The following is a 19,772-nucleotide window of genomic DNA, read 5'->3' as shown; positions in this document are numbered from 1 at the left end:
GGCCATTGTTTACTCTTTTCCCAAAGGGCACAGTCAGTGACAGGAGTCTTCGGCAGGCACCTGGCACACAGTCACATCCACTACAGAAAGTCAGCGGGGAAACCTTACAGGAAGGTTCTGGGAGGGGCTCTTCTCTATTCTCTCAAGAGGCCTGGGAGGACTGTCAGAGTAAGAGTGAGGACAAAATAAAATCAGAGAAGAAAAGGTGAAAAGCTGAAAATTCACACAGGTTTCCTTGTCCTGTTTTTCTGTGGAAGAAGTAGGAAAAAAAAAGAGAAAAGAAACTTTACAATTATTGGTGGGATTATAACGAAAAAAGGTAACTCTATGTGACCATATCTGTAATTTCATGCAATGACAGTTCTTTGACCAGACCATAAAATTTCTGTCATTTATATATTTGCATTTACTGTCCCTCTCTCTTATTTTATTTTTTAAAAATAGAGTTTTACTATGTTGCCCAGGCTGGTCTTGAACTCCTGGGCTCAAGCAATCCTCCCATCTCAGCCTCGCAAAGTGCTGGGATTACAGGTGTGAGCCACTGTGCCTAGCCTCTATTTTATTTTTATTACACAAACATAACATGGTCATTATAAAACTTTAAAAATCTTGATTAAAAATTTTAATTAAATTCTCTCAATTCCCAGAGAAACTTTGCAATTAACATTTTAGTATATCCTTTCATATTTTTTCTATACACACATAAAAATACACGATGGGTTAGTTGGTAGGGGTGCGTTTATAAAAATTTCCTCTATTACAACTATTGGAATTTTTTCACAGAAGTCACAAATATCTGTTTGTGCAAATAAATCTGTTTGCATTCTTTTCTTAAACATTCTTGAGAAATACCCCTGCTATTTAGTGTTAAAGTCAACCCGGAAAGCATGTGAGGGCATCTGTACATGCTGCTGAGGGTTTAAAAGCCAAAGAAGTAAGTACCAAGTTCACCTACAGCAATAAAAAGCTCAGGAACCCCCCAACTATCTCACTGACAAAACTTCAGAAAGCCCTCCTGAGTTAATACCTAAAATAACACCAAGAAAAAGCTAGGACTCTTTCCTGGAGGATCTTTTGCTAGCTGCCTGAAGTGAGAAAAACCTTTTGTAACCACTTTTACTGAAGGTGTGCAATGTGGTTTAGAATGACTGCTGATACTAAGGTTTCATAATTATCTTACTTTCCCTTATTTATCCACAACAAATATTCTTTTCTCAAGAAATCATAAGGAATTGTTTAGTACTAATGTAATAAAAGGATTTGGCCAAACCATGAAATACATGAGAAATAGTTTTCTTAACTACAGAAAACCATATGCTATCATAGTTATGAACGAAGATTATGGATTTCATGGTATAGGCAACTTAAACAGATGTTTAACAACACTTCCTGCAGTCCTAAGGAAAAAAAAAAAACAGTTAGATGATCTCAGGCTTTTTTTTAACATCAACATCCTTCAGCCTAAAACTTACTACTTTTTGTCCACCACCACCTTCCTCTTTCATAGCATGGGTTAGTCCACTACAGAAATGTAAAAGCTCCAATGTGGTTTACTATTTTGTAGAGTGGCAGACCAAGCAGTTATACACAGACACAAGAAAAGCAGGCTTATATCATTTATATAACGGTACCCACCATGCAGGAAGAGAATTCTTATCACTAGCCCTATGTTTGAAACCCTCTCTTAAATGTGAAAGACAATTTAATAGAAAGAGGTCTAAAATATATCTGCATAAAGAGTAATTCAGAAGGGAATGTGCCCACAACCAAGGTCTGCCTATTTCAGATTCAACATGGCCAGCAGTTTATCTTAATCGGTCTCCCCATCACCATCTAGACACTTCCTGTTTTTAACCCAGTCTCTCTCATTGCTTGCATGCACTCTGTGCCAAATCTTAACATTCAAGCTTGTTTTCATTCTTGCATAGACTTTAGATTTATACATTGTTTCAGGGTAAAATATTTCTGAAAACAGAAAAGGCAACTTTGCTCTTCAAACTTACCCAGGGCTTTCCAAGACAGTTCTGTGAATTCAAGTCCTTCCCCATTGACAAAATGTTACTGTAAACGTTCTTGTTAATTGAACCCAAGACACTGTCAGCCTGACATTAGAGGGGCTCACAAAACTTAGCCAGCAACCTTTTGTACTGAGCAAAATACAGATTACCAAATGAGCAGCCAGCATGTCTAAGGGACTCTCGTGCTGCAATTTGAGAAGGCTGAAAAAGAACACCAAGAGAGGGAGCTGCTAATTAATTCTTCTCCTCAGTATCAGCCCCAAATGTTTCAAACAACAACTGATCTGGGAACACAGTTTTGACATTGTTGAGATAATGACCTGATTTGTTCCCCAAATGCTGGGAGAGCTGCTGCAACCCTATCTGGTGAGAACCATTTGTACTCTTTCCTTCCCAAAGCCAGAGTAGGCTCCTTTCCAAAGACAAGGAATACTTCCTGTCTTTTTTCCAAGCCTGACAGTCAAGGGGCTAACTGTGCATTAAAGCCTTATCAACACAGCATTGAAGTATGGGCTACTTTAGATTAGCCCGTACTTGGTTGCCAAAATAGAATTTCCTGACAGATACTATTAAAATACAGATGTTTTACAGTGTGCCCAGAAACAGAAATTAAGGACACAAGATTGCACAGAATTTACTGCTCAGGGAGAGTGGGGGTGGGAGAGGGAATAGTGAAAATGGCTACATAAGAATAAACAGATGAAACCTACAACATGATGAATAAGAGTTCTATGGTAGAGAGGTGGGAGAGGCAAAGTGAAAACTGCCACAAGCAAATGAGACTGTAGCAAAGTATGTAAGGAGACTGTTCTCGGGTCCACCCACCTCCAGCTATCACCCTCTCTCACCGCCTTTCCCCTTAAGCCTGAAAGGTTCGCAGACACCAGGGTTTCTCAGCACAATTGGTATTTGGGGCTGGATAATTCTTTGTTGTTGGGGGTTGTCCTGGACACTGCAGAGTGTTTAGCAGCATCTCTGGCCTTTACCCACTAGATGACAGTAGCACCTACCCTCTCTGGTTCAGTTTTAACCATCATAAATTTCTTCAGATATTACCAAATGTCCCCTGGGAGGCAACACTGCCCTAGATTGAGCAGTGCAGATATATCCTAGGCCACCATGCATGGAAGGTGTATTCCGCATACTAAACAAGTGCACCCAGCTAAGGTGGTACCTAAGAGCTGAAGTCCCACGCACGGTCCACTCACCAAACCAGGGACTATGTCCATCCAGAAAGGCACACATTTTCTAATGTCCTCAAAGGCTCTGTACTAGCAGGGCGCGGTGGCTCATGCCTGTAATCCCAGCACTTTGGGAGGCAGAGGTGGGCGGATCATTTGAGGTCAGGAGTTTGAGACCAGCCTGGCCAACATAGCAAAACCCTGTCTCTACTAAAAATACAAAAAAATTACCTGGCATGGTGGTGCATGCCTGTAATCCCAGCTACTTGGGAGGCTGAGGCAGGAGAATCCCCTGAACCCATGAGGCAGAGGTTGCAGTGAGCCAAGATCACGTCACTGCACTCCAGCTTGGGTGACAGAGCAACGAGACCCCGTCTCATGGGGCGGGGGGTGGGGGGGAGAGGCTCTGTACAGGCCAAGAGAAGTACTGCATCTCCATATGCGGTCACTCTGCCATGAAGCCCCTGAAAGTTCTTGTTGCTAAGCCCAGCAGAAATGACTCAATTCTCATGGCTCTGCAGGAGCTAATGCTGGTAACCACTGCCACTTGGAAATGTACCCTTGAAGGTTTCCTCCATGATTTCTGTCCATTCTTCCTCAGTCTCCTTTGCAGGTTGCTCTTCAGAGTTCTGCCCTAAGCCCTCTTCTGCTCCCCCACCTCTAACTAGGTGATGTTATCATCTCATCTGCTGCAGTTACCATCCACATGGAAAAGACTCCCAGAACTCAATTCATTGTGCTCTGTTTTCTGAACTTAAATGCAGGGTTCAAGCTCACATTTCCCCTTCAATGACCTGTAGATCCTTGAACTCAGTATGTCCATAAATGGGCTCATCATCCACCCTCACAAACCTCCCAGGCTTCCTTTCACTGAGTAGCAGCCAGGTCCTCCCAGAAGTCTGGGCACTGGGCGTGATGTTTCCCTCTCCCCATTCAATCAACTTACAGAGATTCTACTCCTAAACTGCCATTTGTCCACTTTTTCTAGTCCCAAGGCCAGCTCAGGCTACAATTTCTCTCACTGGGGGATTACTACAGGTGCCTCCATTCTCAGGCCACCCTCACATACCCAAGCTGGAGGGGTTCTTCCACCCGGCACTTCACCTACCAACTTAAAACTTGTCAGTGATTTCCCACCACCCTTGAGATAAAGTTTAAAATTTCTTAACAGTTTACCAGGCCCTTTATGACCTACCCTCCCACCCCCCCACCCAACAATCACACACTAAACTCTCTTTGGTTCTAAACACAGGATGCTCCCCTTCCTCTCCTCTTCCCCAAATCTACCACTTCACTTGGCTAACTCCACCTCACCCAACAGGTTTCAGCTTCAACTCTCTGACCTCCACCTCCCACTGATGTTCCCAGTATTACGTGCCCATAACAGCCCGTACTTCCCCTATCAGAGGGCTTACTCTGCTTATTTGTCTGGTTTCCCGATGAAATATGTTACATCTCCGCTTTGCATCATCCATCAGCTTCGGCCTCACTTATTCCTCCACATAGTGTTTGTTGGCCAGTCCATCTATTAATTGTTAATCTCAAATTTGTTATGGCTCATCAGCAATAGTAAAAATAATAAGTACCATGACTACAGAATGCCCCTCTCTGCACCAGATGCTGTAGTGATGTTAAAATACATAGACAACACAGAACTAGTCCTCAAATATATTAAAGTGGGGAAATGACATAAGGAGTTAACAGGGCCCGGTGCAGTGGCTCATGCCTGTACTCCTAGCACTTTGGGAGGCTGAGCGGGGGTGGCTTGTTTGATTCCAGGGGTTCGAGACCAGTCTGGGCAACATGGTGAAACCCTGACTTTACAAAAAATAAAAAAAATTGGCCGGGCGTGGTGGTGTACACTTGTGGTCCCAGCTACTCAGGAGGCTGAGGTGGGAAGATCACTTGAGCCTAGGAAACGGAGGTTGCAGTGAGCCATGATCATGCCATTGCACTCCAGCCTGGCCAACAGAAGCTTACCTCAAAAATAAAAATAAAATAAAATAAAATAAAAATAAAACAAAAGTAACAGAATATGAAATGTTATATTTACTAAGCAAATAAAGGTAGCCTAAGAAAATAGGTAGGTAGGTAAGAAACAAAAAATTGAGAAATTATCAGGATTAAATAGATATGATATGGAGTCTCCTAACAGAGAAGCCCTGGATGTGGATTCAGATTTTGAAGATGGTAAGGGGCAAAACATCAGGCATAGAAATTAACTAGAGAAATGTCAAGTCTTGCAACAATCAACTACTTTTTAAAATCAATTAGAGTTACATTTTTTTAAGTGGAAACTTTGTAAACTGCTGCTAGTTTTCCATCTGCACTGATGGCATGACGCAGAATGGTCATTTTTTGGTGAAATGAGAACAAGTCACTGAGATCTGTGCCGACTTCCATAGAAGGACAAACACACAGTAGTGTGTCTTCTGAAGCCTGGGGATTTTCAAACATCAATGTTTTTTGTTTTGTTTTGTTTTTTGAGATGGAGTTTCACTCTTGTTGCCCGGGCTGGATTGCAATGGTGTGATCTTGACTCACTGCAACCTCCAACTCCTGGGTTCGAGCGATTCTCCCACCTCAGCCTTCCGAGTAGCTGGGATTACAGGCGCCCGCTACCATGCCCAGCTAATTTTTTTTTTGTAGTTTTAGTAGAGACAGGGTTTCACCATGTTGGCCAGGCTGGTCTCGAACTCCTGTCCTCAAGTTATATGCCCACCTCGGCCTCCCAAAGTGCTGAGATTACAAGCGTGAGCCACTGCGCCCGGTCTCAGTGTTCTCAAAATACATTATATTGTATAGAAAAATTAATAAACAGGTTGGGTGACAAGTTAACTTGTTACCTTTAACGGTTTATCACTTTTCCTCCCACTTTTATTAAGGTTATAATTAAAAAATAAAAACTGTATATATTTACAATGTACATGGTTTGACGTACATAGACTTTGTGAAATTAAATCTAGCTAATTAACATATCTACCTCACACTTATTTGTGCTGAGAACATTTAAGAGCTAATTTCTTAATTTCCAAGTATACATTAACTACAGTCACCACACTGTACAATAGATCTCCAGAACATATTTATCCTTACTGAAACTTTTTACCTTTAACCAACATCTTCCCAAGTACTCCTAATCTCCCAGACCCTGACAACCACCACTCCACTCTCTGCTTCTGTGAGAGTTTGATTTTCTTGGATGCCACATATAAGTGAGAAAACGCAGTATTTGTCTTTCTGTGTCAGGCTATTTCATTTATGAATAGGTTCATCTATATTGTTGCAAATGACAGGATTTCTTCTTTTTTAAGGCTGAAGAGTATTCCATTGTACACGTATATCATATTTTCTTTACCCATTCATCTACTGATGAACACTTCCATTGTCTCCATATCTTGACTATTGTGAATCATGCTGCGAGGGACACAGGCGTACAGGTATCTCTTCGATTTCAGTTCCTTTGGATATATACCCAGAAGTAGGATTGGTGGATCATATGGAACTTCAGTTTTTATTTTCTGCGGAACTTCCATACTCACACTATTTTCCATACTGGTTGTACTAACATTCTCATCAACAGTCTAAGAAGGTCCCTTTATCTCACATTTTCGCAGCACACTTGTTACCTTTTGCCTTTGATAATACCCATTCTAGTAGATGTGAGGTGATATCTCACTGTGGTTTTGTATTTTTTAGTAGAGACGAGGTTTTGCCATGTGGCTAGGCCAGTCTTGAACTCCTGACCTCAAGTGATCTGCCTGCCTCGGCCTCCCAAAGTGCTGGGATTACAGGCATGAGCTACTGCACCCGGCCGCTCACTGTGGCTTTGATATGCATTTCCCTGACTAGTAATATTGAGCACCTTTTCATATATCTGTTGGTCATTCGTATGTCTTCTATTGAGAAATGTCTATTAAGGTCCTTTGTTCATTTTTTAATCAGGTTATTTGTTTTCTTGCTATCGAGTTGTATGGATTGCTTGTATATTTTAGATATTAACCCCTCAGATGTATGGTCTGCAAACACTTTATCCCATTCTGCAGGCTGTCTCTTCATTCTATTGTGTGTTTCCTTTTCTATGCAGCATTTTTTTTTTAGTTTAACACAATCCCATTTGTCTATGTTTGCTTCTGTTGTACTTTTGAGGTCATATCCAAAACATCATTGCCCAGACTAATGTCAAGAAGCTTTTTCTCTGTGTGTTCTTCAAGTAGTTTTATACTTTTGGATCTTACTAAGTCTTTAGTCCATTCTGCAGTCAAATCCTCTACCCGAGCCATGCCCCCCAATCTTTAGTCCATTTTGAGTTGATTTTTGTATACGGTGTGAGAAAGGGGTTTAATTTTTCTGTATATGGATGTCCAGTTTTTCCAACACCATTTATTGAAGAGACTCTTTCCTCCATTGTGTGTTCTTGGCAACTTTGTCAAAGAGCCACCGACTGTAAATATGAATTATTTCTGGGGTATCTATTCTGTTCCATTGGTCTATATGTCTGTTTTTACGCCATTACTATGCTGTTTCGATGACAGCTTTTTAGTATATTTTGAAGTCAATAGTATGATGCCTCCAGTTTTTTTGGGGGGGGTTTTCAACAAACCAAAACTTAAGAGATGCAGCAAAAGCAGTACTACAAGGAGGTTTACAGCAATAAACTCCTACATTAAGGAAGAAAGATCTCAAATAAACTTACCTTTACACCTCAAGGAATTAGAAAAAGAACAGCCCAAAGTCAGCAGAAGGAAAAAAATGAACATCACAGCAAAAATAAATGGAGACTAGAAAAACAATAGAAAAGATTAATAAAACCAAGAGTTTTCTGAAAAGATAAAATTGACAAATTTTATCAATTTTAGCTGAACTAAAAAAAAAGACAAAATTATAAATGAAAGATGAGACATTACAATTGATACCACAGAAATACAAATGATTATAAGAGACTACTATAGACAAATATATGCCAACAAATTAGATAACCTAGAAGAAATGGATAAATTCCTGGAAACATACAACTTACACCAAGGCTGAATAATACAGAAATAGAAAATTTGAAGAGACCAATAGTTAAGTAAGGAGATTGAATCAGAAATCAAAAACCTCTCAACAAAGAATATTACTCCAGAACGTCATGGCTTCACTGGTGAATTTTACCAAACATTTAAAGAGAAGAATTAACACCAACCCTTCTCAAACTCTTTCCCACAACTGAAGAGGAAGGAATCAATCCTTCCAAACTCATTTCACAAGGCCAGCAAGGAAACTACAAGAAAATAAAATTATGGGTCAATATCCTTGATGGCTTTAGAAGCAAAAATCTCAATATAATACTAGCAAACCAAATTCAACAGCACATTAAAAGGATCATACACCATGAACAAGTGGGACTTATCCCTGGGATGCAAGGATGGTTCAACATATGTAAATTAATTAAAATTAACACCACATTAACAAAATGAAGGACAAAAATCATGTGATCATCTCAATAGATGGATAAAAATCATTTGAAAGAATTCAGCATCCTTTCATGATAAAAACTCTCAACAGATTAGGTATAAAGAACGGACCTCGACATAATAAAGGCCACATATGGCATGCCCGTAGCTAATATCATACTCAGTGGTAAAAAGCTGAAAGCCTTTCCTCTAAGATCAGGAGCAAAACAGGAGGCCCACTCTTATCACTTCTATTCAATACAGTACTAGAAGTTTCAGCCAGAGCTATTAGGCAAGAAAAATACAACACATCAAAAATGGAAAGCAAGAAGTTAATCTGTCTCTGTTTGCAGATGATATAATCTTATATATAGAAAACCTTCAGAACTTCACCAAAAAATTGTTAGAATAAATGCAGTAAAGTTGTAGGATACTAAAATCAACATATAAAAATCAGTAGCATTTCTATTATAAATACTAATCATGAACTATCTAAAAAATAAAGAAAATGATTTCATTTACAATAGCATCAAGAAAGAATAAGGCTGGGTGCAATGGCTCACACCTGCAATCCTAGCACTTTGGGAAGCCGATGCAGAAAGACTGCTTGAGTCCAGGAGTTTAAGACCAGCCTGGGCAACAGAGAGAGATGTCTCTACAAAAAAATTTTAAAATGAGCCAGACATGATGGTGCACACCTGTAGTCACAGTTACTTGGGAGGCTGACGCAAGAGGATCACTTGAGCCCAGGAGTTCAATGCTGCAGTGAGCTGTGATCGCACCACTGCACTCTAGCCCAGGCGACACAGCAAGACCCTGTCTCAAAAAAAAGAAAGAATGAATGAATGAAATACTAAGTAATAACCAAGGAGGTGAAAGATCTGTGTGCTGAAAACTATAAAACATTGCGTAAAGAAACTGAAGACATAAATAAATGGAAAGATATCCTCTATTAATGGATTGGAAGAATTAAGACTGTTAAAATGTTCATACTCCCCGAAGTGACCTACAGATTTAATACTATTCCTATCAAAATTCCAATGTAATTTTTTACAGAAGAAAAAAATTCTAAAATTTGTATGGAACTAAAAAACGCCCCGAATAGCCAAAGCAATCTTGAGCAAAAACGTACATGACATTTAAAAACTGGAAAGTTTTAAGCCAGGCATGACGGCTCATGCCTATAATCCCAGCACTTAGGGAGGCCAAGGCAGATGGATTGCTTGAGGCCAGGAGTTCAAGACCAGTCGGGCCAACATGGTGAAATCCTGTCGCTACCAAAAATACAAATATTAGCCAGGCGTGGTGGCTTATGCCTGTAATTCCAGCTACTCGGGAGGCTGAGGCAGGAGAATCACTTGAACCCAGGAGGTAGAGGTTGCAGTGAGCTGAGATTGTGCCACTGTACTCTAGCCTGGGCAACACAGCAAGACTGTCTCAAAAAATAAATAAATAAAACAAACAAACACAAAAAAAACAGGCAAATTTTCAAACTAAAACTTTTACAGGTGTCATTTATGAAGTACTTACTATGCTAAATGTCTAACAAATATGTTGTCAATTGACCCTTATAACCATCCTCTGAAGGACAATCATTATTTCCATATTACAAATACGAAAAATGGAGGCTCTGATCCCATCAGAGACAGAATTCAACCCCAAATCTGACTCCTTCCTTATGTTCTAAGCTGACTCTCAAACAAATAACTAAGCAAACAATAGCTTTTGCTAGATAGCACCATGCTGCTGAAACCCACCTGTTTGAAAGAACCTCTGCAGGTATCTATAATTAAGTTAGGACTGTTCCAACTTGAACTAGTTGCTGTCAGTTTAGTTTTAAAAATTACTCCAGCCTGAGGCAGAATGTGCCTCTTAGGAACCTCAAAATTGTTTTGTCAATCATGGAGAAACCTTTACTGAAATGCTATAAATGCTTTTCTTTTCCTCTTCTTCCTGGAGAACTGAGAACAATTTGGAAATGTGTAAGATGTCTGCCCCTCCTTTATGCAACTTTTTACAAAAAATAGGGTCCTCAGACAGAAGACCTTGCACACAGTCTCCTGTTCAGCTGCCTGAGAAGGCATTACTGAGCACTTACTGCATCCCCAAGTTTTTGCAACACGATCTTTCTCAAATACAACCATCCTAAGTTGGGCACTATTATTAACTTTTTTTTTTTTTTTTTTTTTTTTTTTTTTTTACAGATGAGAAAGCAGGGGTTGAGAGAAGTCCAGAGCTTGTGTTCTTTCCGCTCTCCCAACCATGCTGATTCTGCCACAGCTCTACCATCTGCTTACCAGCACTGCCCTCAATAGCTCTGCTCCAAGACAAAAAAAAGGATGAATAGCTAACAAGAGAGAGGGGAATCAACAGTAAATAGATGTTTGAGCCTACTCAGGGCAACTTGTGTTGAGTGAGAAAATAAAACGATGGACCCTATCCTCAAAGAAATAAAATCCAGGAATAGTGTTAAGACACATGAAAACAAGTAAAATAGAAAATATTCCTTTCTCAATCAAGAGTTCTCCACCTCAGCACTGCTAACAATCTATAACTCTTTGTTGAGGGCTGTTCTGGGCATCTCTGGCCTCTACTCCCTAAGATGCCAGTAGCACCCCTCTCCAAAATCATGGCAATCAAAAATGTCTCCGAACACTGCCAAATGCCCCTGGGGGGCAAAAAATCAATCTCCCACCCCCACCTGTTGAGAATCACTGCTCTGAATGACACAGGTGTTGAAAAATACCTATTATTATTTCAGGTTATTCCAGGGCTTCATCTTAGGTGCAAGCTTTCAGAGTTCTTTTTCAGCATACAAATCAATCAAGATTTATAATCTCAAGAGAAAAAAAGAGCCCCCCCAAATTACTTGTTTATCAAAGACATTAGCAACACTTGAGAGACAATTATCCCAAACCTGTGGCTTGTTGAAAAATTAATTTACCCCATCCATGCTTTGATCTTCTAGCAAATTACTTTCTGAGACAAGATTTAACTTGTGAGGGCCTGACAGGCTAACCAGCTGTCAGACAGGAACTGGCATCAAATTCCAAGTGTCGAGTGGAGAGGGGGCTTCTCGTCCTCCCCAAGGGAACCCTGCTCAGTAACTTACCAAATGTCACAGAGGGGTCCAATTTTCCCATGAAAGAGCAGAGGTGCAAGCATCAGCGCAGCTTAGCTTTGTTTTCAAAGGAAAAAGTGTCCTTTAGGAGGTGGTTTAATTTTATATTTCAGTATTTCCATTATGAAAGCGTTCTTGTTGTTTTAGTTTTAGTTCTTAATTTCACCATAAGCAAGAGAGTCACAACTCAAGTGATCTCCTTTGCTTCTCTCTCACTTCCTTACTTTAAAAGAGACAAGGAGGTAGCTTCCAGTCTTCCAAAAGCTCTTGTTCATCTCACGCCTGGCCTGCAAGGTGTGTGCTGCCATCCAGGTGGAAGAGACGCACCCGGAATAAAATGCTTGATTAGAAACCACACACTTTACCTAAAGGGGTACCGACTGTGAACTAAGAGAGATAATGGTATTGTGTTTACACCTTACTGTGTGTGGCAGGCAGAAAAATGCGCCCCCCAAAGGTGTCCAACTTCTAATTCCCGAACCTGTGAATATGTTACATTCATGGCAAAAGTCATTGTGCAGACGGCACTAAGATTAAGGACTTTGGGATGGAGAGATTTTCCTGAATTATCTAGATGGACCCAATCTAACGAGTCTTTTAGAAAAGTCTTTTCTTTCTGTGGTCAGAGAGAGAAAGGTGGGATCACAGAAGAGGAGCCAGAAGAAATGTCAGGCGTAAAAGGGACTAAACTTGCCACTGGTGGCTTTGAAGATGAAGGAAGGGGTCACAAGCCAAGGAATACAGGTGACCTCTAGAAGCTGCAGCAGTAAGGAAATAGATTCTCTCCCAAAACCTTCAGAAGGAACTGGTCCTGCTGACTCCTTGATTTTATTCCAGTCTGTGCTTTTGTGTATTTTTATTTTTTTTTGAGACAGTCTTGCTCTGTTGCCCAAGTTGGAATGCAGTGGCACAATCTCAACTCACTGCAAACTCTTGCCTTCCAGGTTCAAGTGATTCTCTTGCCTCAGCTTCCCGAGTAGCTGGGATTACAGGTGACTGCAACCACGTTTCGCTATTTTTTTTTTTTTTTTTTTTTTTTGTATTTTTAGTAGAGACAGTTTCACTATGTTAGCTAGGCTGGTCTTGAACTCCTGACCTCAAGTGATCCGTCCACCTTAGCCCCCTAAAGTGCTGGGATTACAGATGTGAGCCACCGCACCCCACACGTGTGCTGTTTTAAGCATGAAATTTGTGGGTTTTATTACAGCAAGAATAGAAAACTAATAGACTTTAGTACCTGGAAGTGGGGTGCTGCTACAACAAATACCAAAAAATGTGGAAGTGCCTTTGGAACTGAGTAGTGAAGGAGCCTGGAAGAATTTTGAGGAACATGGTAGGAAAGGTTTACGTTGCCTTAAACAGACCTGTTAATAGAAATATAAACAATAAAGACTGCTTGTGAGGACTGAGAAGACTGCTTGTGACGAGCATGGTAGAGAGAACATAAATAGCCTCAGAGAATACCTCAACTGTCAAGAACACAGGAAATCACAAATACCGTGATTCTACAGCCCATTTGCTGCCTACTGTGCACCAAGCAAGTGGAGCCCCAAAGCGGGCAAAGGCCCTAACATTCAGGACAACTCTGTCACCCAGCAGGTGTACTGTATTGTCTGTCTCACTTCACGCCGAGAGTAAAGCCATTTTCCTTGCATGTTACTAATTTCCTAGCCCTGTGACCTGGGGCGGACCACCCCTCTGAACATCACTCAGGGATGATCATAGTACCTGTGAGGTCACACGTGAAAACTCACAGTACAGTGCCCAGTAAACAGTAGGCACCAAAAATGTGAGCAATTTCTCTACCTGGAGAGAAAGAAGGGTGGGCAGGAATAGATCCTTCCTTTCTCCTACAGGAAAGCCCCTGAGGACTCTTCCCGCATTGAAGACTTAGGGCCTCTGCATAAGGGAAGGCAACAGAGGCAAATGTAGGGGATCCTCAGGAAGCCACATAAATCAAAGGCAAGGTTTGGGGACCTAATGGGGTTATTCCAAAAGCAAGGGACATAGGTACTGAAGTCTGAGGAAACTGCCCTCGGCAACAGAGAAAGAAAAAAAGGAGGCTGCGTTGTTTCTTTGGGTGACTCTATTGCTGGAAATTTGCCCACTGCAGTCTGAGAACACTGGGCAGAGTTACTGTGCCACTGTCAGTGCCAACTTGGACAGGAAGTGATGTGGCCAATCCCACGGTTGTGAGGCCAGCAGGAGGGGCAAAGGGGGCATCCTCAAAGAAAGACATCATTTTAAATTCTCTGGCCTGGCTTCTTACCTCAGCTTCCCCTTGCCCCAACCTCCACCCATCTCCATCCATAGAATTATAATACACAACTCAAATTAAAAGACTAATTGTTCCTACATGGGCAAAGTTTTACAGAAACACAGAATTTACTACTTAAGATGAATAAACAGCTTTCTTATTGTAAACACGTTTTAGTGTTGGTGCTTTTATCAAGTTTCTGGGAGAAGCCATCAGAGGAAGAAAAAAGGCACTAGAAACATCTGATCCTTTCTGTCTCTTTACATCTGTACCCTTGACTATAAATTACAGTAATTCATTCCCCAGGATGAACAGTCAATAGTTAAATGTCAGCCTGTAGGTTGCTGCCTAACTAAGAGGGGGAAAAATCACCCTAGGAGTGATCAAGATAAAACTAAGGGGCAAATAATTGAATAATTCTCTGCTGGTATTTTTAAAGACGTATGTCTGCCAACACGGTCCACATTTTTTGCTTAAGAGCAGCATTTTCCCCTTTTCTTTCAAGAAAATCTCCTTAGTGCCTGCTGAGAAGATATCACATCTTACATCATTTTCCGTTGATAGTGAAATCCACAGCCTCCACAGCAATGTGATTAAGGCACAAATTTTTGAGACCAAAGCACATGTACCCAACTGAGCACAATAATGCTTTCAAAAAAAGAACAAGTTTCAAAAGTTCTTCTAACAATTCCATTGTTCAGGATTCACAAGCTGGAAGAACGTACATTTCTGCATTTTCTGAATTTCCACAAGTTGGGTCAGTCTAAAGGCTCATTCTTCACACTCCCACAAACTATTTATTACTCTATGCCCTTTCCAAGTAAATCAAGACAGGCAGTTATCAAAGCAGATGCATTATTTGGGTCCAGCAGAAAACAGAGTTGGTTCTGCCCACCCCTTTCTCCCAATCTGCAAGCCTCTGTTCATCCCTGTGAATAAAAATGCCAAATGACAAAAAAGGTTGGGTGACTTACATTATTCTCCTTATTTCAACACAAATGTGAAATCAGCTAGTCAATCTCCAGGTCCTCCTAAAAGACAATGTGCCTGGTGGTTTTGTTTTGCTTTTCACAAACATGGAAAAGGGGAGGCATGGCTTAGAGGCAACTACATAATGAACTTAGCAGCTGAAAACAAATTCCAGCCTACTTCCAGAAGATGAAAAACAACACATAATGCAGAGAAACTGTTCAAAGCTCCCATGACCTTTGCATCTGTCTCACTCTATCAGGAACTAGAAATGCTACCTCAGTTTTGACATACTGGGCCTCCAAAAAACAGCCTCTCTCATCCTTGGCTTCTCACCCAGCAGCACCACCTTCAAACTAGGACAGTCCAGATACCAGAATATGATCCAGTAAAAACTATTCAGGATTCCGATAAGTCAAATAAAGATCAGATGGTCTTAAGAGTGTTTTGAAGGAGGGGAAAATATACAAATAATTTTCCATTTTCTATGCCTGTCCAGGAGCACTAGGTAGTATTTAGACTGTGCCTGCCACTTTAAATGCATTGTGCCTTACTTCATCTGTCCCCCACAAAGAGCCCAGTGATAAACTTTCTCTATGTCCCTTCTTCAGATGGAGAAACAGGCTTAAAAAGGTCAAACATGCCTGAAGTCACAAACTGGCAAATCTAAACTCTGCACCCACACTAATGCTCTTAACCTAGGCTTAATATCTATGATATACGGTGATCAGCAACAGATTCTAAAAACAGCTATGACCCCTCCAAATCACCCTTGGGGTTCAATGAATTTTACTGAAAAAATTAATGATTATCTCCTTTTTTCAGCAACCTTTGTTCAACACCTCACACACGCAGCTGTGCCTCTGACTGGCAATAAGTCACAATATCTCCATGGCACCTGCTTCAAAGCAATGCGAATATTCAAAAGTGCTTTCCTCTTCAAAGACATCACTGCAGGACAAAATCCAATTCGAAAACTGTTCCGACCAGCAACATGGTGCCAGAGATGCCCCATTATCTTCGGCAAAACACCCAGCCTCCAAGCACAGCCACCTCCCTGCTTGCTCCTGCAGCTGTGTACACAAGGTTTATTATACCCAAATGGCCAGCTTTACTTTCTTGCCAAGAGATAAGAAAAACAAGGTTGAGACCCTACTGCTGGTATGAAAATCTTCGATTCACACTCCAGAAATCTGGAAATGCACTTCTACATAATAAACTCAAACAGTTTTACCCACTTCCAAGATGTTTCAAAAACAGTGATAAAGGCTGTATTTTATTCCCAGGGTAAGGCTTAAGCGGCAAATAAGATGCTCAAGCCAAGTAGCTTCGTGAAGACTTTTGTATAAGGAATGTTAAGCTTCTGAGTATCAACTATATATCTAAATTTAAAAATAAAACAATTAGAATGTAGAATGGTTGTTACCAGGGGCTGGAGGGAGTGGAGGGAAATGCGGAGTTAAGGATTGAATGGGGGCACAGTTTCTATTTAAGAAGATGAAAGAGTTCTAGAGATGGATGGTGATGACGGTTGCACAACAATGTAAACATACTTAACATCACTGAACTATACACTCAAAATGATTGAAATGGTTAAAAAAAAAAAAGGCTTGAGGCAGGAGAATCGCTGGAACCCAGGAGGCAGAGGTTGCGGTGAGGTGAGATTGTGCCATTGCACTCCAGCCTGGGCAACAAGAGCGAAACTTTGTCTCAAAAAAAAAAAAAAAAAAAAAAAAAAGGATGGATGCTCTCAAACTCCTTTTAAATGTGTATGCACTGTTATGTCTAAGTGGGGACCAAGTCCTCTTTAGAGTCATCCAAGAAAAGGACTGACCACAGGGGCTCAGAGTGGCCCACAGATGATTTTACAGTCTAGTCTATAATATCTCTGTGTTTGTGCTCATGTCCAATGTTTTACATTAATTATCCTATAGGAAAAAAACAAGTTGTTGAAATTCCTCACTCATGTGCATGCTGCTTGGAGGCCAGGTGGATGTCTCAGGTGAGCATCTAGACAAAAGTTCTCTTCTCTCTTGGTATCACAATATAACACAACAACAATCTAGCCCACACACACACAACACACACACACACAGAAGCAGCCACCTTTTTTCCCAATATATGGGCTATTGCAGAGTAATACTGAGGACATACGTCACAAGGCATTTTATTCTGCCACAGTTCAGAATACAATGGTCTCTGGTTCACTACAGTCTCTTTTCTTCATCTTAGGCAAATAAAGACTTTCCACAGAAAGAAAATCACTGATGCTGCTGTACTCCAGTTAACTACTGATGCTGTATTTTCATCACCTGAGACTGGACCGCAAGTCACATCTCAAATGACAGAGAGCCCCCACAATCAAATCTCTTTATCCAACTCTCAAACTGAGTTTTGCTTTGTAATTGTTGACCTATTTAATTGCTTTTTCTCTTCCTCAAGTCTGCATGTTCTGATTTGTAAGCCAATCTTGATCCCAAATTAAGTACTACCTTATTTTCTCTTTTTTGAGACAGGGTCTCACTCTGTCACCCAGGATGGAGTGTAGGGGTACAATTACAGCTCACTGCAGCCTGGACCTCCAGGGTTCAAGTGACTCTCGCACCTCAGTCTCCTGAGTAGCTGGGACTACAGACACATACCACCACATCTGGCTAATTTATTTTTTACAGAGGGAAGGTTCTTGCTTTGTTGACCAGGCTGGTCTCAAACTCCTGGCCTCAAGAGATCCTCCTGCTTGGGCTTCCCAAAGTCCTGGGATTATAGGCATGAACCACCACACTCAGCCAATTAAGCACTTCTCACCATTGTTTTAGCATCTGTTTCCCCCTCATTGGAGGGATTAAAAAAAAAAAAAAAAAAAAAAAAAGGGAAGCAAATCTTGTGTTAGAAAACTCTAACCTTTACCAGCCTGGATCCCTAAACATTTTTTGAGTTACATAAAATATGACCAGTTTCCTTTAAAGTTTGCATAATTCATTTTTAAAAATTATTTTGTTTTATTGAGATGTTGTCTCACTTTGTCACCCAGGATGGAGTGCAGTGGCACAATCATGGCTCACTGCAGCCTCAGCCTCCCAAGTAGTTCGAACTACAGGCATGCCCCACCACGTCCAGCTAATTTTGTATTTTTCATAGAGACAGAGTTTCATCATGTTGTCCAGGCTGGTCTTGAACTCCTGGGCTCAAGCACTCCACCCTCCTGGGCCTCCTAAAGTGCTAGGATTACAGGCATGAGCCACCACTCCCAGCCACATAATTCATTTTTAAATGCCACTACAAAACTGACAGTTAACATCAACAATAAAATATTTAATGCAAGCCCAATCCTCCCTAATACAAACATATTCTTAACAATTAGAATAGTGTCACAACTAAAACATGAATAGCTCAACACCACAGAGCTAGGCAGAGCAACACAATAGAAGTCAAGAAACAGACACACAGGTATGTGGGATTTAGTCAGAGGGAAAATGGACTATTAATAAATGACTGGGAAAATCAGTAGCCATCTGGGAAAAAAAGTAAACTGGGATCCATATGTACTAAAATAAAATCAATATGGATAAATAATTTAAATATAAAAATACTGAAACTACAGTAGTTCCAAAAGAAACCCTGGACATTTGAAAAATAATAATTTTAAGATAGGGAACTCCTTCTTCTCTTCATGACATTAAATCCAAAGACTTTAAAATAAGCTGCTGATAAATTCATCTGCATGGAAAAATCTAACATAACCTGAGTCAAAAGATGAACAAACTGCAAACGACTCCAATTCTTATCACATGAGGGGCTTATTTCCCTTAGGTATAATGTAATACAACTTGGTAACAGCCCAATGGCAAAGGATATGAACAGTTCGCAGAAAGATAAATACAAACAGCTCTTACAAATTTGTGAAAATATGCTCATTCTCCTACGAGAAATGCAAATTAAAACCAGATGAGATACCATTTTTTACTTAACAGATTGGCAAAGATTAAGAAATGTCGTAACATACTGTGCCGGCAAGGATATAAGGAAACAGGTACTTTCATACCTTGCCTGTGACGGCATATGTTAGCACAGCTTCCATGAAAGGCAGTTAGAGTAGTATCTTTGACAAGTACAAATGCACATATCCTTTCACCTGGTAATTACACATTCATCACACATGGCACTATCACCTGTGAGCATAATAATACATGTACAAAGTTACCCCTTGCAGCATTGCTGGATGTAGCAAAATCAATAGGAAACCGATTAAACAAAATATGGAGTTAAAATAATACTATGCTGCCATTTAAAATGATTTTTTTAAAAACCCATACCTCTATATGGAGCAGTCTGAAGACATACGGTTTTAAGAAAAAAAGATGCATAACAATATATAAAGTCTATCATCATCTGTGATTTAACAGGGAGAGAGAATATGATCATACACACACACTTTTAAAAATATATATGAGGCTGGGTGCGGTGGCGCATGCCTGTAATCCCAGCACTTTGGGAGGCCAAGGCGAGCAGACCACGAGGTCAAGAGATCGAGACCATCCTGTCCAATACGGTGAAAACCCGTCTCTACTGAAAATACAAAAATTAGCTGGGTGTGGAGGCGCCACTGCACTCCAGCCAGGCGACAGAGCAAGACCCCATCTCAAAAAAAAAAAAGTATATATATACACACATATATACACATACATATATACCCACATATACACATATACACTCACATATATACACATATACACATATATATACACATATATGCATATATACATATATACACATATATACATATGAACAGAG

General features: G+C 40.5%; 1 protein-coding gene across 5 annotated transcripts in view; it reads right to left on the bottom strand.

Annotated features, from left to right (window-relative positions):
- KANK1 (KN motif and ankyrin repeat domains 1) overlaps positions 1 to 19,772 on the bottom strand; it is a 238,363-nt gene that overhangs the window by 194,163 nt on the left and 24,428 nt on the right. For 2 of the 5 annotated variants that reach the window (XM_031654159.1, XM_031654162.1), the window contains exon 1: positions 2,004 to 3,357. The exons of the other annotated variants lie outside the window; for them this stretch is intronic. The gene's annotated coding sequence lies outside the window, so the exon portion shown is untranslated. Of the gene's footprint in view, positions 1 to 2,003; positions 3,358 to 19,772 lie in introns of those variants that run through there. 5 annotated transcript variants of the gene reach the window in all.

This window comes from Papio anubis, chromosome 13 (genome assembly GCF_008728515.1).
Source record: "Papio anubis isolate 15944 chromosome 13, Panubis1.0, whole genome shotgun sequence".
NCBI lineage: Eukaryota > Metazoa > Chordata > Mammalia > Primates > Cercopithecidae > Papio > Papio anubis.
The sequence above is the reverse complement of the archived record's forward strand: the minus strand, read 5'-3'. Positions and strand labels throughout refer to the sequence as shown.